This window comes from Delphinapterus leucas, chromosome 16 (assembly GCF_059928025.1).
Source record: "Delphinapterus leucas isolate spDelLeu-1000000601 "Yukka" chromosome 16, BTC_Dleu_Yukka2, whole genome shotgun sequence".
Taxonomy (NCBI): Eukaryota; Metazoa; Chordata; class Mammalia; order Artiodactyla; family Monodontidae; genus Delphinapterus; species Delphinapterus leucas.
This window is the reverse complement of record NC_143144.1, coordinates 25,857,955-25,878,646: the sequence shown is the minus strand read 5'-3', so window position 1 is coordinate 25,878,646 and position 20,692 is coordinate 25,857,955.

Below are 20,692 nucleotides of genomic sequence, written 5' to 3'. Positions count from 1 at the left end.
TTAAGGTTTAACATTTGATTTTTTCACTTGATATAAAATTGGCATGAACTCATTTTCAACCAGCTTGCTCTACTGCTTCTGTATACGGCACAAAACCGACCAGGCCATCCTACAGTTGTCATTTTGTGACGGTTTACTGAACTGCCATGTGTGAGAGGATCAGGTCTTATGAAGGTATTAAACTCCCTGCTAAAGGAGCTCACACTGAATGCAAAACTGAGCAGCACGCAGTGAGAGGAATGTGCAAGTACAGTGGAGGCACGGAATGTATGAAGCTGTCCACACAGAGGGAAAATCAGGGAAGGCTTCACAGAGGAGGTGCTGGGTAGAAATTCAAAGTAAGACTTTGGCAACTAGCCAGGGACAGCTCCTCGGGTGGAAGGCACGGCATGTGTGAAGGCAGGGAGATGTGAACTGGGGTGGCTTACACAGCTGTAGGCAGAGCATAGGATGGGCATAACGGGTGTTACTCTCCTACTTCTGCAGTGACAAATGACCACAAACTTGGTTTAAAACAAAAATTAATTTTCTTACGGCCCTAGATGTCAGAAGTCTATAATTGTTCTGTCTGGGCTAAAACAAAGGTGTTGGTGGGGCCACTCCCCCAGAGGAGAATCCATTTCCTTGCCTTTTCCAGTGTCTAGTCTTCCTGCATTCCTTGGCTTGTGGCCTCCTATCTTCAAGGCCATCAATGGCTGGTGCAGCCTTTCTCACATTGCACATGTCTGACACCGCCTCTGCTGTCACATCTTCTGTCTCGCTAGTCTCTTTGTAAGGACCCTTGTGATTATACTGGGCCCTCTGGGATAATCTAGGATAATCTCTCCATCTCAGATCCTTAAATTAATCTCATTTGCCACGTGCCTTTTGCCGTGTGAGATAACAGTCATAGGTCCCGGGGACTGGGATGTGGACATCTTTGGAGGAGCATTATTCTGCGCGCCAGTGGGCGACTGGGTGGCCCGGACCATCAGGGCTGTAGGAGTTGAGCTTGGCCTGAGGCTTCTAAGGGGGAACAGCCTTGGATGGACTTGACTTGCTAGAGGAAGGGCTGGGTTGAGTGTGGAGTACGGAGAAGGGGCAGTCCAAGCCTGGCCATGGTCTTCTCTACCTGTCGGCTTGGTGCAGAGAAGCCCAGGAGGAATTTGCAAAATGAACAAAAAGTGAGGTGCGTCTGTCTGGCTGCCAGATGGTGGGGGAACAGCCTCTCTGGTGAGCCAAGGTCAACCTGGGAGGGAGCCGTGGACCACGGCAGGAGGGTGACTCTCCTGGGAGACCCTAGCATAATGCCCCCTCTCCACACAGCGTGAGGATTAAGACAAGCCTATTACTGTTTCCTCGTCGCTCTATCACCCATCTAATGGCCGTCAATAGCAGTTGAATGAGAACTGATGGGGAGATAGATTTAACTAACCCCGCGTCAGCAGGTGCAGGCCACCCTTTGTGTGTTAATAGAGCGGCTGCTGGTCCTCTCCCACGCTTTGCTGGGAGCCCAAGGCCAGCGGAGCAACTGGGCATGTCAACCGAGGTGGCCAGGCAGAGGGGAAGCGGGGGCTCAGCCTGGGCTAGCTGCTCCCCTCCTCCAAGAGCAGGCGGTCACCTTGTCAGCCTGACCGTGCCACCTGGCTCTGCTCTCTTGTCTGGAGATCCGAGCAGGGCGAGGTTGAGGGCCCAGAGCCCACTACAACTCTCCCCCGCCCCCAGCCTGAAGACAGGCATGCTGCCGGCCCAGCCTCGCATCCAAGTTCCCCCGACTCCCGCCCGTTCTTGCTGGCCTCCCAGAAGGATGTGCCTTCCTCACATCTCTCTGCCCACTCTTTCATTTCCTGGGCTCCACAGGCCACCCAGGCCGACAGCCTGCCCCTGGGGTACAGCCTCCCATCCTACTGCCCACCCACCCCCTCCTTAGCTGCCTCCATGTGCCAGCCTAACCCTCGGCCATGTACGAGCAGAGAGCAGGCCCACTGCTACCTCATGGGCCAGGGGACCCGGTGGGGAGTGGTGCCAGGAGGCTTCAGGAGGCGGCCCCACTCAGTTGCCCACCTTTGTGTGCAGCGGACCCCACCTTCTCCTTCTGTAAAATGGGATCTTGGACAAGTGGTAATCCAGGTGGGCAGCTAGTAGCTGGGGCCGACCATCTGGGCTTCTCTGATGCTATGTCCTGAGACACTGTGTCCTGAGACGGGGTCCCACCATGGGGGATTGGTAATGAGGGGACACGAAGGGGAGGACTCGGTGCTTTATACTCTTCTAAGTGGTAATGTCCATGGGGACAGGACTCTGTTGCCTCCACTACGGCTGTGTGCCCAGCACACAGTAGGAGCTCTGTCAGTATTTGTTGAGGGGAAACTGTGCTTGGGCCTGCTCTAGGCACTGAACGTGGAGGGCCTGGCCCCTCAGGAAGACCTGGACCGTGGTCGTGGCCCAGATAAGACCAGCTGCCTGGCAGGGAGTCTATTCCAGCGACCCCCAGCTTCCCACTCATTGTTCTGCCCCTCCACGGTCTGTCACCTTGGGCAATCACTTTAGCACTGGGAGTTCCAGTCTGTGGGCACAAAAATTCTCTCTCACAGGTATGACACTGGACTCAATGAAAGTGGACCGGGCCCAGGACACGTGCTTGGTCGGTGTTCACCACCTGTTCCCTGGACCCGGTACACACACAATACCCACCCCTAGCTTTGATGGGGAGGGAGTTTTGGAGCCTGGAATCCAGAGGCCCCCCCCGAGACTCTGTCTCCGAGAACCCCAGATCACTCTTGATGAGCAAGGATTGTTTCAGTCTGGGTATCACAACAGGGAATATCTGGGTACTGACTTTGAGAGGTGCCTGAGGGTTGACAGACTAATAAATACAGAAATTTTCTCCCACCTTCCCTTGTCACTTCAGTCCTGGGCTGGAGACCTGCTCTTTAGGTTGAGACAGGCAGGTCCACGGTTCCCACTGGCCACCTCTTCTTAGAACGGCGGGTCACTGAGGAGGGCCCACACCCGCTGGGGGCAGGTGTGCGGGCAGCGGCTACCCGACTGAACAGGCCACAAGCCACCCAAGCGTCCCATCTGGCAGTCTCCATTCTCGCTTCACACCTCCACTGCCTTTCATTTTCAGCTCTGATTGGTTTTCTTGTTTTAACACATACCCCAGGCCCCGTCTTTGACCCGGGTGATGGATTCAGCCGCTCCCTGGGACTCCAGCTGTCCGCTGCTGCTGGGGGTGCTGGGAGAGATGGTGGAGGAAATTACCCTTCAGGTTCCAGGCTCAGCCGGGGTGGGGGGCGCCCTCCCCAGAGCCAGGAGGCAGCTTGAGGCTGAGCACAATGGCGGGCGGGGGGGTGGGGTGGGGTGGTGGCGGTGGGGAGGAATGTCAGGCTCTGTCATGGGAAATGGATTGTCCCTCTCTGGGCCTCCAGTTTCCCTTCTAAACAAGGCAGTCTGGTGGTTGTGGAGCGCGCATCTCTAAGACGTGGGAAGTCTGAGTCCTCGGACAAATGGGACATTGATTTTCCTTCATGCTTCTGGATGTACCTGCTCCAAGCGTCTGCCTGTGCTGGCTAGGCCTCCAGAGAGAACCAACCAAAAACTAGCAGTAAATGGTCCTTGCCCTGCTGGACCCGGAGTGGGAGCAGGGCAGAGGAGGGGCCACAGGATGACCAGAGCCTTCTTCCTCTGAAGAGCTGAAGGGAGGCAAGGGTGTGCCATGTGTGTAAAATCCTTCCAGGACCCAAATGGAGCCCCCCACCCAGGATCTTGTCACAGAAAATCATAGATGACAGGTTGAGGGTGGCTGTACCCCAGCCATGTGGATGGGGTAGTTCCAGCCATCAGATGTGTGGCGTACCCAGTGCCCAATAGCTATTTGGAAACATCTGGACATTTGGCTGAAATTTCACTTTTCAGACAGGTGTCTGTCGGCCAAAATGACGGAGAAGGGAGACCCTGAGCTCACGTCCTCTCACGAGCACACCAAAATCACAACTCTGCAGAACAACCATCAAAGAAAAAGACTGGAACCGACCAGAAGAGATCTCCTACAACTAAAGACACGAAGAAGGAACCACAGCGAGACGGGTAGGAGGGGCGGACTCGCGATATAATCAAGTCCCATACCCCCGGGGGGTGAGCGACCCAGACTGGAGAATAATTATGTTGCAGAGGTTCTCCTACAGAAGTTAGAGTTCTGAGCCCTACGTCAGGCTCCCCAGCCTGAGGGGGGGGGCGTGTCTGGAACCAGGAAGACAAGCCCCCAGAGCATCTGGCTTTGAAGGCCAGTGGGGCTTAATTGCGAGAGACCCACAGGACTGGGGGAAACAGAGACTCCACTCTTGGAGGACGCACACAAAGTCTCACGTGCACCGGAACCCAGGGCAAAAGCAGTTATTTGATAGGAGCCTGGGCCGGACCTACCTGCTGGTCTCGGAGACCCTCCTGGGGAAAGGGTGCAGTACGCTGCCGACACTGGCGGCAGCCATTTTGGGGAGCTTGTCCTGGTCACGAAGCTGGTGGGCGGGGCCATTGCGCGGGGCGGGCTCCTCCCTCGCTCGTTAGCGTTGGACCGGCCCCGCCCAACAACCTCAGGCGCCAGTGCTCAGACGCCTCAGGCCAAAGCAGCTACTTGGCCACACCTGTCAGCATACAGGCTGCCTAAAGACTAGAGAGCCCACACCCGCCTCAGCACGTGGCCCTAGACACGGCCCAGCCCACCAGACGGCCAAGTATTTACGGTGTTTCCCTGAGAGGTGGGTACTTGCGAGAGTGTTTCTCACAGGTGAGCTGGGCCCAACCTGGATCTCAGGGATGAGGGCCTGGCCATGAGAGCTATGTGACCATGCAGGGGGGCTCCTGACAGCTCCAAGCGAACGCGGAGGGAGCAGCCAGCCCCTTGTCTCACGTCAGTCTGAAGGACAGGTGGCATATCCTCCCCTGCCCGACTTGCAGCTGCTCTGAGCAGCCTCTGTTCAAAACCCACTTCTCTGTGGGGGGCTGGGGCTGGACGGGGCCCTGGCACAGAGGAATGAGTTCGAAGACCTGGCCTTCGAGGCCCGTTCTGCGCCTTCCAGCTGTGGGACTTCTGAGCCTCATTTAATTCATCCTTCAGGTTGGAATGATGTCGATGCATAATGCGCAGGGTGGTTGTAAAAGTGCTTTGTAAACTGTAAGAGGCAATTTGGACATTTGATTCTTTTCAGAACCTCAGGCAGCAGAGCAGGGGTCTCACCTCGGGTCTAGCTGACTCCCTGCTGCAGGACAGCCAAGTGTCCTGAGCCCTCACATGTGCCAGGGGCTAAGCTCAGGAGAGGGGATGCCAGCGAACCGTCCGGTTCCTGCTTCCTAGGGCCTCGGAGAGAGACGCGCTCTTGGAGTCGTGGAACCGTGGGTGCCTCAGGCTTGGAAGGCGGTCGCCTGCCCCTTAGCACGGCTGCCCTTTTATCATACAAAATACAGGCCATCCCCTGTCCCTAGGCCCGGCCCCTCAACCCCTCTCTTCTAGGAAAAGGCATTCTTCCCTGCCTCCCACCCTGATCCTGGGGCACTTGTGTACATCCTGTCAGAAATCTTTGGTTTCTGACCAAGTCAACAGAAAATGGCTAAAATCAGAAAGTAATAGCTGCGAAAGCATTTCATCTGGAAAGATGAAAGAACTACCTGAAGGGACAACTCGAAGCATTATACGTGGCAGCCTCTGGGCAGCTGGACTGAGGGGTGAGGCTCAAGGACAAGGCTGTCCTCAGCACAGCCGATCGGTACTGATTGTTTAACTTCAACAAAAATGAAAAATCATTTTTTTAAACAAAACTTCTTGCCTAACCCGATTCCCTCCCACTGCACAGGAAGACCATCTCCTGTTAGCCTGTCCTTGGAATAAATTGGGGTGGGCAGTGGCTTTGGGGGGCTCCTCAGAGACTTGGCTGACAGTGTGGGGCATCGTCACTCCTCTGAGCTTGGAGCTATCAGGGCAGAAGAATTTTCTTTATCCTGTAGGCCCCAAATCCTGATCAGCACAGATAAGGTGGAAGCCCAGAGCTCTGGGATCTTCAGATCCCACACCAACACCTGGCTTCAGTCCTGGCTCGCCACGGACCAGCTCTCTAACCTTGGGTGAGTTACATAACCTCTCAGCGCTGCCTCGGTCTCCCCTTGGGCTAATACTACCAGGTCCCAGTGTTTCCAGAGGTTTGAACGACACACAGAGCCGGGCATGTGGTAGGCACGTAAGACATGTAGACCATTTTTTATTTGGATTTTGGAATTGCGGAAGTGTATAAAATGCGAGGTTATTAGATGCTGGATGCAGAAGAAATATGAAAGATCATCATTTTGTATAGAGAAAACTGAGGTTCTGAAAGCTTGAGGCAAATGAGTCAAGGAAGAAACTGGAAGGATCCTCAGCACCCTTCCCCCCAGCTCACAGGTGGGGCGGGGGCACTGGGAAGCCACTTCAGAGCTGGGAGCAGACCTGGGTCTGAAGGGACAGGAGCAGAGAGGGAGGGTGGGAGTGAGGGAAGGAAGCAGGAAGCAGAGGCCAGGGAGGATGCAAATGATGGTGGGAGATAAGGCAGCTGGGCTGCCCTTCCCCTGAAAGGGCACTCTGGGCTGCTGAGTGTGGCAGGAAGTGGCTGTGTGGCCGGAAGTGACTGGAGGTGGTGTGTGTCGGGCATGTGAAATGCAGGGCCAGAAGCTGGCTGGGCAAACGGGACCTTCCTCGCTGGCCGTGTCCTCAAACATATCCGTGAGGGTGACGGGGGTCAGGAGCCCCAAGGCCGGCGTGTTGGACTGAGCATGTGCCCAGGTAGCTGTGCCTGGGGGTGACTTGGGGAATCTGTGGTGTGTGGTTCCTGTGACCAGGTAATTCCGAAGGTCATGATGTACCCTGGACACTAACCTTTTCTGTGGCCCTGGCAGTGTCATATGATGTGAGTAGCCCACAGCCACAGAAAGGGGTGCCTGAAGGGACAGAAGATCAAGTTTTTTCAGAAGTCAGCTCCGCTCCCAGCCAACCCCACCCCAAGGCCTCCCCAGTCCAGGCTCTGCTCAGGGAGGGTCTGGGCCCTGCTTCTCCTGAGAAATTCAGAATTCCTAAAAATGGGACCTCGTGCCAGCTGCTGGGGACCTCTTCTCTGTGACTGAGCTAGCACCAGGCTCTGAAATGTTTTGGGGACTCTCAAGACTGGGGTAAGGAGGAGAGGGTATGTCTAAGAAGCACAGTGGGGGGGGGGTGGGTCCAGGATTTCTACCCCGTAGGGGTTTAGGGATGGCAACCTAGCAGGGATGGGTACTGGGGCTTATCTAGAAGCTGCTTTTGCATTTGAAAGTGACCTTGAACTTTGGTAGAATCCAAAGCTACAGCAAAGCGATCTGTTCCAGCTTTGCACCTGAGCCAGAAGGTGGCCAGGGAGCTCCCAGCTCAGGCATGGATCTCTGACTTCTGAGCTGTCTGCTGTTTAGAGAATTCTTCTCTTTGAGCCTCAGTTTTCCTCCTTGTCAATGTACCAGCTGGATCTCATTCAGCCAGCTGGAGCCAAAAGGCATCCATCTGCTCTCTCTTCTCAGGACAGCCCTGCCATGGTTAGTGTCAGTAGCTTGTCCTTTTGGATTTTCTTCAGGTGAATGTCCTGATCTTGGAACCACCCCCCGCCCCCCGCCATGAGGGCAGCATGGAGCCCAACGGAACCAGTCCCTGCAGGGTCCCAAGACTTTTCCTCCAAACCAGGCACATCTGGAATTTGTCTGTCTTTTTCCACATAAATTACTGCTTTTAACCCATATCTCTCCCAGGCTCTACTTATTCACAACATTGCCCCACCCCTCCCAACCAAGAAAGCACAGCGTTTTACTTTTACCCCTCTTAACGCTGTTTCAAGCTGGCAATATCTTTTTGTATCTTGATTCCAACGTCCCACTGTATTTTCTCTCCCAGCCTGAATCCTCTGTAAATCTGATAAGTGGCCCTCTGTGCCTTTATCCAAGCCACTGATAAAAGCATTAAACAAGACATGGTCAAGTTCAGAGAAAGCTCTGTAGCCTCTAGAGTGCCCTCCAATTTGATATTGATTAATTAATTCATCTCTTTGGATATAGTTGTTCAACCAGCTATGGATCTGGCTCACATCCTGTCCACAGGGAAGTCCTGAGAGACTTTATCAAATGCCCTACCCAGAAGTCTTAGGTCTACAGTAATCTTCTGATTCATCCGTCCAGGACCCTGACAAACATGGGAACTGAATAGGTTTAGCATGATGTCCTGGGGAACCCATGCCAGCTCCTGATGCCCGCACACCCTTTGATAATTGACCCCAAATTACCTGCTTAATGGTCAGTTCTACAATTTTACTTGGAGCTAGCATAAAATTAATTTGTCTAACATTTCTGGAATCTTTCTCTTCTTTGGAAAACTGGGACATTTATTGACCTCCTTTTGCCCCTCCTTAGTTTTCCATGATTTTTCAAGGATTGCTGTTTCAGCTTCTGTAAACATATCTGCTGGTTCTTCCAGAAACTTCAAAGATAACTGGTACATACTAGAAGGCAAACTTGTTTAAAGCAGCTAGCTGCCTGGAAACCATAGAGAAAACATCCTCGCATTTGGCTATATAAACGTTTAAAAACATATCTATGGAAAAAAAGACCTCTCCAAAGTAAAAGCCAATTACAAAAGTGTTTGCCACAAATATGACAAGACTAATTTTTCTGTCATACAAAAAGGTCTTAAAAATCAATAAGAAAAAGAGAAAAATGAGTAGAGGATTTAAACAGGCAGTTTATAGAAGCGAGAAATACAAAAGGCCAATAAACATGAAAATGTGCTCAATCTCTCACCATTAATGCAAAACAAGGTTAAATCTGTATATTATTAGATTAGCAAAAATTAAAATTTGATAAAGCCCAGTGCTAGCGAGGACATGGAGAAATGGGCACTCACATATATGGTTGGTGAAAGTATAAGTTGCTGCAATATGTTTGAAGGATAGTTTAATAATATCTATCAAAATATTAAATGCATATGTCTTTGCCTTTAGGGATTTGATCACATAACTATGCAGGTGTTCACCAACAGCCTGTGTCAGGCTCCTGATCATTCTTCTTGTTGGAGAAGGACACCAGACAAGACTCAAGGGTCCTCCTTTCTCTGTCCTGGTTTAACTGTACTGCCTGGACTTTCCAGTGGTTATAAGTCCTGCTGTTGCCTTTATTTTTTTTTCTATTATTTGCATGAAGTTCTTTTCCCCCAGTTTATCTTCATTCAGACACTATCCCATGAACTACAGGTTCATTTCAAACCTATTGTTTTCTGGTTTGGGCTATGTTTCTCCTTCCATCCTCTGTCTGCCTGGGTCCCTGGGAAACCCTAATTGACACTTTAGAAGCCGTTCCTTTTCTTCCTTGATGTCAACAGTTTTCATGGATCAGAATCAGGGCATGGGATGTGGGACCACATCCATCTTGGCTCAAAGTTTTCATCTCCGCCTTCCTGAAACCCGGGATAGCTTTATTCAGCACACACCCATTGAGAACCAATGTGATAGGGAGCTAGAGTGGAGATTAAACAGGAAGCCAGCCCTCAAAGGACTCCACCAGGAGCAGAGTATATGTGATGAATTGTAATGCAGATTTTTTTAAAACTTCATTGTGTCCAAAGTCCCAACATAGCCTGGACTTTCCTGGCAGACATTGGAGTCTTGTAGGAGGTAGAGGGGCAAGGAAAATGGATCGTCTGGCCTGCTTCCCCTATCCTACCCTTGATCTGATTATACTGCTGTGGAGATAGCATTTGAAAGGAAAGGGTGTTCCAATTCTACTTCTTGGGCAACCTCAGGGCACAAAGGGAGGGTAATTTGTAGGAACACGATTGTTCCTTTTCAGTTGGGGGTTAGAAAACAAGAGTCATTAAAAGCTCTCTGAGCTTGGGAGAAAGCGTGTGTGCATGCATGTGTGCATGCATGTATCCCACATGTGAGGAAGTTGCATGTGAGAATGAGGACGGAAAGCACGTGCATCCTCATGAAGCAGCAGTGTGGAGGGTGATGTAGGAATGTGGAGAGAGTTTGGGTCCCTTCCCCCACTGGCATCAAAATTGTAGTAACCGTAGATTAAGTGCTGCTGACCCCAGGGGACAAGCAGCTCTGTTTCCAAGGGAACCACACGGCTCAATCAAGGCCCCTGAAAGGGAGGGTGAGCCAAGATGCAGCAGCCCTTCAACCTTCCAGAGCAGCAGTCTGTACAGCGGAGCCCTCAGCCCTGCTTCAGCCTGCTGAGGGACCCTGGGCAAGTCACTTAACATGGCCTGGTTCCTTTGCAGGCCCTTGATCTTAGGAGAGGTAGGCAGGTGGCTAAGGTACTTGGCTATCCACCTGCCCCGTCCCTGCCCCTCATGGACTCTGAATGACCTTGGGATAGTCCCTTTGCTTCTCTGGGCTTGGCTTCCCCATCAGCACAATGAAAGCATTGGACAAAGAGTCTCTAATGATACACCCCCCCCACCGAATTCTATGACTTTCTCCTGAGACCACTCCCCTCTCCTGACACATCCAGACACCCTGGCCCAAAGTGTGAGGGGAATGGAGGACCCAGGGAAGCCATCCTCCCTGTCCCTCTGCCCCTACCAAATAGCTCAAGCCGTGCCATCTCCATAGCAACTGATGCCTCCCCATCTTTAGGGAGTGAGTGGGGAATTCAAGAGGCTGATTGTGTTTTTATCAGCAGCTTCAAGCAGGAGCAGAGATGGGAGTTGAATGTCAGGAGGGGCTCTGAGCTGAGGAGAAGGTGCGAAGGGCCACCTCAGCCCACAGCCCTTCAGTGGGGCCACTGGAAAGTCAGGAGCTGAGCCCCACTGCTGTTCAGGACATCCTGGCACATGGGTTGGTCCAACCTCCACAGAACCCAGCGTAAGGCAGCCCAGACTCTGATGATCAGATGAGAAAGACATGGACGTGCCATGGGGTGGAAAACCTTGCAGTCAGGCTGGCTGGTTTCACTCTCCAGCTCTTCCAGGTCAGTGGCTCTCAACCCTGGCTACACATTAGAACCACTAGGAGCACTTTTAAAAATGCCCAGGTCTGCCCCCCAGGACATCCTGGGATGGGATCCATGCTTCAGTATTTAACATGTTCCCCCAGAGACTTCTGTTTCTAGCCATAAAGGAGTAATGGGAACTGAATGTACCTTTTTATTTTAAACAACCAGAAATCTGGACAACACACAGGATACGATGGTTTTCTGACATTGAACAACTGGCAGCACAGGACTGTAACTGCTTAGAGAAAGGAAACAAACAAGGTGAGTCCCACAATTTCGCCAACTTACCACTCTGGATTGAGGAAACGGAGATGGAAGTTAGGAGAGACCAAGGTAGCTAGAATTTGTGGGGAAGGGTACTGGAGAGGTAAGAACTGCAAAGAGAGAAAGAGTTCCGGAGCACAGCAGACAGGTCCTTTTGGGTCTTTGGCTAAGAACTCACCTGAGCACATGTGAAAAAAACCACCAGGAAAAGAACTACTAGAGAGCAACAGACTGAACAATTTCCAGAGCTCCAACAGGCCTGGGAATTGTTCTTGTTCACCCCAGTCAGAGTGGGAAAACCTTGTAGTACAGGAGACGTCAGCTAGAGTCCCCAGAAGTATGTCCTGAATAGTAGGGCTAAATTGTCTCTAGAACAAAAGGTGCTCTGGAATCACCCTAAAAAAAGATAAAATAACAAGCCTTGAAAGGATCCAACTACATTTTTTAAGATTTATTTATTATTTTTAAAATTTTATTTTAAAATTTAAAAATTTTAATTTAATTTAAATTTAATTATTTTTTAATTAATTAAAATTTAATTTTATTTTATTAATTTTTAAAATTAATTTTATTTAATTAATTATTTAATTAATTTTATTTAATTAATTAAAATTTTGATTTTTAAATTAATTAAATTAATTATTTAATTAATTCAATTTTAATTTAATTAATTAAAATTTAATTAAATTTAAAATTTTATTTTAAAATCGGGTCTTAGTTGCAACACGTGGGATCTTCATTGAGGCATGCAGGATCTTTCGTTGTGGCGCGTGGGCTTCTCTCTAGTTGTGGCGTGCAGGTTTTTTCTCTTCTCTAGTTGTGGTGTGCAGGATCCAGGGTGTGTGGGCTCTGTAGTTGTGCCACGTGGGTTCCAGAGTGTGTGGGCTCTGTAGTTTGCAGCAAGCAGGCTCTAGTTGAGGCACACAAGCTCAGTAGTTGTGGCACACGGGCTTAGTTGTCCCACGGCATATGGGATCTCAGTTCCCAAACCAGGGATCGAACCAGCGTCCCCTGCATTGCAAGGTGGATTCTTCACCACTGGACCACCAGGGAAGTCCCACAATCCAACTATTTTCAAATAACTTGTGTCCCAGAACAAAACCTAAAAATATTTATGGGAACACATAAATATCTAGCCCCCAACAAGGTACAAATCACAATGTCTGGCATCCAACCAAAAGTTACCAGATGTATTAGTTTTCTATTGCTGCCATAACAAATAACCATAAATGTAGTGGCTTCAAACAACACCCAATTATTATCTTACAGTTTCTGGGGTCAGAAGTCCAGGCACAGCACAGCTCATCAGGGCACTCTGGTTATAGTCTCACAAGGCTGAGATCAAGGAGCCAGTTTGCTTAGTTCTCCTCTGGATCGTCTTCCCAGCTTAACCTCAGCTCTTGTGGTTGTAGGCCTGAGGTCCCATTTCTAGGCTGGTTGTCAGCTAGGGGCTGCCCTGAGCTCTTTGAGGCTTCCCACATTCCTTGTCACGATACCCACTCTACCTACACATCAGCAATGGTACATCAAGTTATACTCATGCTCTGAATCTCCCTGATTTCCTATTCTGCCTCTGCTTTAAGGACCCATGTGATTATGTCAGGCTCACCCTAGATAATACAGTATAATCTTCCTATCTTAAGGTCAAATGATTAGTAAAGTTAATTACATCTGCGAAGTACTTTCTTTCCTATGTAAGGTAGTATATCCACAGCTTTCTAGATTAGAGCATAGAGTGTTCTTGAGGGCCATAATTTTGCCAGGTATGCAAAGAAGCAGGAAAATATCCATTCTGGGTGAAAAAATCAAACATTAGAAATAGACCAGAAATCAGAGAGATGCTCAAATTAGTGGACAAGGATGTTAAAACAACTATTTTGGATATGCTTCCTATGTTCAAGAAAATAGAAGAAATTATGACTGTGATGCAGAGAGAAATAGAAGATATATTGATAACAAGCACTCGAGTGGAATTTTTAGAAATGAAAAATTCAATATCTAAAATTACACTGTATTTTCAATATCTGGAAATACATTGGATGGGATTCACCATGGATTAGAGCAGAAGAAAAGACCGTAAACTTGAAGACACAGGAATAGAAATGATCCAAATTGAAGTACACAGAGAGGAAAAAAAATAGAAAAAAAATACATAAAACTGTGGGACATTTTCAACCAATCCAATGAGTCATACACACACACAAAAAAAGGAGACAAATATTTTTTTGAACAAATAATGACCAAAACCTTTCCAAATTTGCTGAAAACTATAAACCCACAGATCCAAGAAGCTCAATGAACCCACAGCAGGAGAAACATAAAGAAAATCACAGCAGGACACAATGCAATAAAATTGCTGAAACCACTGATAAAATAAAAAATTTAAAAGCAGCCATAAGAAAAAGACACATATAGAGGAACATAGAAATGGTAATAGACTTCTTGTGAGACATTATTCAATCCAGAAGATAATGAATTAATGTCTTTAAATACTAAAAGAGAAATTATCAACCTAGAATTTAATACCCAGAAAAAATTTTGTTTTTGAAAATGAAAATAAAATTAAACCTTTTGGTCCAACGACAGCTAAGAAAATTCATCATCAGCAAACATCCACCACAAGAAACATTAAAGGAAATTGTGCAAGGAGGAAATAATACCTGGTTGAAATTTGGATAGAAATAGAGAAATCAAGAGTGGTGGAAATGCAGAAATGCGAATAAATACAAAAGACATTTTAAAAATACTTTTTGCTCTCTTTAAAATATAGTTGACTTAAAATACTTTACAGCCTGCCATTTGTGACAATATGGATAGATGTAGAGGGTATTATGCTAAGTGAAATAAGTCAGACAGAGAAAGACAAACACTGTACCATTTCACTTATATGTGGAATCTAAAAAACAAAACAAAGGAACAAACATAACGAAACAAAAACAGTCATAGATACAGAGAACAAATAGGTGGTTGCCAAGGGGAGGGGGTGGGAGAGAAGAGAAATAGGTGAGGGAGATTGAGGTACAAATTTATAGTTACAAAATCAATGTCATGGAGATGAATTGTACAGGGTGGGGAATATAGTCAATAATTGTTATATCTTTGTATGGTGACAGGTGGAAACTAGACTTATCATAGTGATCATTTGAAATGTATAGAAATATTGAATCACTATGTTGTGTATCACGAACTAACATAGTGTTGTAGGTCAATTATACTTCAGAAACCAATCAAACTCATAGAAAAAGAGATCAGATTTGTGGTTACCAGAGGTGGGGAAGTTGGGGGAAGGGGAATTGGAGGAAGGCAGTCAAAAGGTACAAACCTCCAGTCACATGATAAGTAAGTAGTAGAGATGTAATGTACAACATGATAAAAATAACACTGCTGTACATTATATAGGAAAGTTGTTAAGAGAGTAAACCCTAAGAGTTCTCATCACAAGGAGAAATAAACTTTTTTTATTTCTTTAATGTATCTACATGAGGTGATGAATGTTCACTAAACTAATTGTAGTCATTTCGTGATGTATGTAAGTCAAGTTATTATACTGTATACCTTAAACTTATATAGTGCTGTACATCAATTATATCTCAATAAAACTGGAAGAAAAAATATTTTACAGCTTTATTGAAATACAATTCACACACAGTACTACACATATTTAAAGTATTTGATAAGTTTTGACACATGTACACACCAGTGAAACCGTCACCACAAATAAGAAATTTAACATATCCCTCATCTCAAAAAGTTTCTTTGTGCTTCTTTGTAATCCCTTCTTTCCACATCTCCCCACATCACTACCTAAGCAGGTTAGTAAACACTAATCTGCTTTATGTCAATATAGATTAGTTTGCAGTTTCTACAGTTTTATAAATATGGAATCATGCAGTATGTATTCTTTTGTGACTGGCTTTTACTACTTTTTATTGTTAAGCAGTATCCCATTGTTTGGATACACCAAGATGTGTTGATCCATTCACCTGTTGAGGAATGTTTGGATGTTTGAATTGTTTCTATTTTGGGACTATTACAAGTCTGCTATAAATATGTATGTACATGTTTTTATACGGACATATGTAATGTGTTGGGTAAATACCTAAAAGAGGAATGGCCGGATTAAATTACCAGTGTACATTTAACAACCAGATAAACTACCAAATTCTTTTCCAAAATGCTTGTACATTTTATATAACCACCAACAATGTATGTGAGTTCTAGTTCTTCCAAATCCTCATCAACATTTTGTATAATCAGTCTTTTTAATGTTGGACATTCTGATAGGTATGAAGTGGCACTTAATTTGTATTTCCCTAATGACTATTAATGTTGAACATCATTTCATGTGCTCATTTGCTATTTGGATATCTTCCTTAGTAAGATATCTGTTTCACAAATATCTTCTGCAAATTTTATATTGGATTGTTTGTTTTCATATTATTGAATTTCAAGATCTCTTTATACATTCTGGATACAAATTCTTTATTAGTTATATACTTTGCAAAGAGTTCTCCAAGTGTATCTGTCCCTTGTCTGTTTATTCTCTTAAGAGTAAGAACAGACATTTTTAATTTTGATGAAGTCCAGTTTATCAATTTGTTCTCTTGTGGCTCATGCTTTTGGTACCACATCTACCAAATCTTTGCTTAACTGAAAGTAACAAAGATTTTCTTCTCAGTTTTCTTCTAGAAGTGCTATAATTTTAGGCTTTACATTTTGTTACATGATTCATTTTGAGTTAACTTTTGTATGTGATATTAATATATGATATTATATGAATCAAAGTTCTTTTAATTTTTGCATATGAATATCCAATTGTTCCAGTACCACTTCTTCAAAAGAACATCCTTTCTCCACTAAATTGCCTTTGTGCCTTAGTAAAAAATCAGTTATCCATATATGAGTGTTCTGTTTCTGATCTCTCTATTCTGTTCTACTGAACTACTGTCTGTCTTTACTCCAATTCCATGATATTTTAGTATAGCTGTATAATAAGTCTTGAAAACAGATAGTGTCATCCCTCAACTTTGTTGTTGTTGTTTTTCTCAAAGGTTTTGGCTTTTTGAGGTCCTTTACATATATATATATTTTTTTAGAATCAAATTGTGCTTTTTCTTCAAATAAACGAGATTGGATCTTGATTGGGATTTCATGCAACCAATGGAACAATTTGGGGAGAATTGATGTCTTAATGATATTGAATCTTCTGATTCATGAAAATGGTATGTCCCTCCATTATTTGGTTCTTCTTTAATTTATCTGAGAAAGGTTCTTTTGTACAGGAATTGTAAATATTTTATTAAATCTATTCCAGAGTATTCAGTATTTAATATTTTCCTTTTTATTGTAAATAGTATTTAAGATTTTGAATTTCAAATGATTTATTCCTAGTGTACGGAAACACAATACATTTTTATATCCTGTGACCATGTCAGTTATCAATTCTAGTAGCTTTTTTTTTCATCCCTTAGGATTTCCTTCTTAGACATGATCATGTCATCTGTGAAGAAGATAGTTTTAACTTTTCCAATCTGTATACCTTCTTTTATTCTTGCCTGCTCGCACTGGCTAGGACCTCCATTACAATGTTCAGTAGAAGTAGTGAGAGTGGAAATCCTTACTTTGTTTCCAGGATTAAGAGGAAGTATTCAGTCTTTCACCATTAAATGTGATGTTGGCTGTTGGTTTTTCATAAATACCCTTTATCAGATTGAGGAAGTTTCCTTCTATTCCTAGTTTGCTGAGAATTTTCTTTTTAAAATTATGAATGAGTATTTAATTTCCTCAAATGCCTTTTCTATATCTGTTAAGATGATCATATGGTTTTTCTTTTTCAGTCTATTAAGCTGGTGAAATACGTTGATTTTTGAAAGTTAAAACGACTTTGAATTTTTGGAATAAGCTACACTAGTCATGTTGTACTACCTTTTTCATATGTTGCTGGATTTACTTCACTAGTGTTTTATTAAGGCATTTTGCTTTTTGTTGTTGTAGAATATTGGACTGTAGGTTTTCTTTTTTTTTTTTTTTGCAGTACTTGGGCCTCTCACTGTTGTGGCCTCTCCCGTTGCGGAGCACAGGCTCCGGACGCGCAGGCTCAGCGGCCATGGCTCATGGGCCCAGCCGCTCTGCGGCATGTGGGATCTTCCTGGACAGGGGCACGAACCCGCGTCCCCTGCATCGGCAGGTGGACTCTCAACCACTGCGCCACCAGGGAAGCCCCCGGTTTTCTTTCTTATAATGCCTTTGATTTTGATATCAGGGTAATGCTTGCCCCACAAAAGTAATTGAGATGTATTCCCTCCTCTTCTATTTTCTGGAAGAGTTTCTGTAGAATTGTTATTATTTTCTTCATAAATGTCTAGTAGAATTCACCAGTGAAGCCATCTGGGCCTGGAGTTTTCTTTATGGAAAGGAATTCAACTGCTTTCATAGATATAGGGTAATTCAGAATGTCTATTTCTTCTCACGTGAGCTTTGGTAGATCATTCATTGTAGGACTTGAATCATTTCTACTTAATTGTGACTTGTCTTATGACCCAGAGTATGGTCTATCTTTATAAATGTTTTATGTTCACTTGAAAAGAATCGATATTCTGCTATTGTTTGTTGGAGTGTTCTGCAAGTGTCATTCAGGTCAATTTGGTTGGTAGGGTTGTTAAAAATCTACTATGTCCTTAATGATTTTCTGCCTACTTTTCCCTCTATTATTGAGAGAGGAGTATTGACTGTTTCAACTATAATTGTGGATTTCTCTATTTCTCCTTCCAGTTCTAACAGTTTTTGCTTCTCTTATCTTGAAGTTCTGTTATTAAGGGCATAATGTTTAGCATTGTTAGTTACTTCTCCTTAATTGACTCATTTATCATTTTAAATGAAGTTCTTTATCTTAGGTAATATTCTTTGCTCTGAGATACTTGTTTGGTATTAAAATAGCCACTACAGCTTTCTTTTGTTTACTGTTAGCATGTTATATTTTTTTAACCTTTTACACTTAATTGTCTTTACAGTTAAAGTGCATTTCTTGTAGGCAGCATATAATTGAGCTTTGCTTTTTTATCCACTCTGATGAACTCTGCCTTTTAATTGGGGTGTTTTGACCATGTACATTTAATGTAGTTATTGATATGGTTATATTCAAATCTATCATTTTGCTATTTATTTACTAAACCTTTTATCTGTTCTTTCTTTTTTCTTCCTTTTTTTTGGATTTATTGAGTATTTTTTATGAGTCCATTTTATCCTTGGCTTGTTTGTTATATATCACTCTTTGTTTTATTATTGTAGTGTTTGCTTTAGGGTTTATAGTTACCTCTTTAACTTATCACAGCCTACCTTCAAGTAATATACCACTACATACATATTACAAGAATCTTACAATTATACATGTCTATTTCTCTCTTCCTGGCCCTTGTGCTATTGTAGTCATGCATTTTACACAATATATTATCATTTTGTTCAAACAATAAATTATCTTTTAAAGATATTCACATAATTAAAAGCTTTAAAATATTTGTATTAATGTAGTTACCAGTTCCAGTGCTCTTTTTTTCCTTTGTGTATTTCCATATTTCCATCTGGTGTCATGCTCCTTCTGTCTGAAGAATGTCCTTTGACATTTCTTGGAGTGCAAATCTGCTGGCAGTGAGTTCTTCCAACTTTTGAGTATCTGTAAATGTATTCATCTTGTTTTCATTTTTAAACGGTATTTTCACTGAGCATAGAATTTTAGGTTGAGAATTTTTTCCCAGTAATTAATAAGTTATATTTTTGCTTTAATTATTCTGACAAGAAATCTTCAATATTATTCTTACCTTTTTTCTTCTCTAAAGTGTCTTTTTTCCTCTGATTAGATTTTCTTCTTATTACTGATTTTGAGCAATTTGATTATGATATGCCTTGGGGTCATTCTCTTCATGTTTCTTGTGCTTGGAATTCATTGCATTTCTTGGATTCATAGGTTAATAGTTTTCATCAAATTCAAAAAAAGTTTTGGCTACTATTTCTTCAAGTACTTTTTCTCTTCTCTCCACCCCCCAACTCTCCTCTCCTTTGGAGATTCCAATTACTTATACTGTATCAGTCTCCTTGAAGTCTCACAGCTCAATGATGCTCTGGTATAAAAAAATTTTTTTTCTATGTGTTTCATTTTGGATAGTTTCTAGTGCTATGCCTTCAAATTCACTAATATTTTCTTCTGCCATGTCTAGTCTGTCATTAATTCCATCTCAGACACTTGAGATTTTTCATCTCAGACATTGTAGCTTTCAATTCTAGATGTTCATTTTTTAAAAAACTATTATCTATGTATCTACTTAACTTTTTGGACATATGGAATATAGTTATAATGACAGTTTTAATGTCCTTGTCTGCCAATTTCAACATCTGTTGTCAGTTCTGGGTTTGGTTCAGTTCATTGATTATTTTCCTCAATATGGATCATGTTTTTCTTCTTCTTTGTATGGCTGGTAATCTTTGATTGGATCTCAGACACTGTGAATTTTACCTTGTTCAGTCCTGGCTATTTTTACATTCCTGTAAATATTCTTGGTTTTTTTCCCCCCCTCTTTGGGATGATGAAGCTGAATTACTTGGAAAAAATTGATCCTTTTGAATCTTGTTTTTATGACTTGTTAGGCATATCTGGAGAAGTACTCTGTAGGGCTCATTATTTCCCATTATTGAGGCAAGAGCTTCCTGTGTATTCTACCCAATAACCCATGAATTATTAGCTTTTCCATTCTGACAGTGGGAAGAGGCACTATCTCTGGCTCTGTGTGAGCTTTGGGCACTGTTTCCTAATCTTTTTATGGAGTTTTTATTCCCCCAGCCATGGGTAATTTCTTCACATACATGCACTTATTCATACCCTGCTGAATTTTTAGGAGGGCGCATCTGTAGATTTCCAGGGTTCTCTCTCTGTGCAACATTTTCCTTTTTGCTATTCTAACTTGAGAATCTGAGCTGCCTGTATCTCTCCAGATACTTAGCTTTACCCCCTCAACCTGAGGAATCCACTAGGCTCCACCTGGATTCCTCCTCCCTGCATTGAGGCCTAAAAACTCTTTCAAGGTAGTAAGCTGCAGCAATTGCAGGGCTCACTTGGTTTATTCCCTGTTTCCCATTCTCCTTAATTGCCCGATGTCTAGTGTCTTTGAAAGTTTTGCTTCTTACATTGTGTCTGTTTTAAAAAATTACTGTGTTGGATGGGAGGGTAAATCTGATCCCTGTTACTCCTTCTTGGGCCTATAATTGACTATTTCAAGGTAAAATAATAATAATGTATTTGAGGTTTAAAATGTATGTATAAGTAACATGTATGGTGACAATACACAAAGGATGGGAGAGGAGAACTGGAAGTATACAGTTATAAGGTTTTTACTGTATATGTGAGGTGGCATAGTGTTACTTGAAGGTA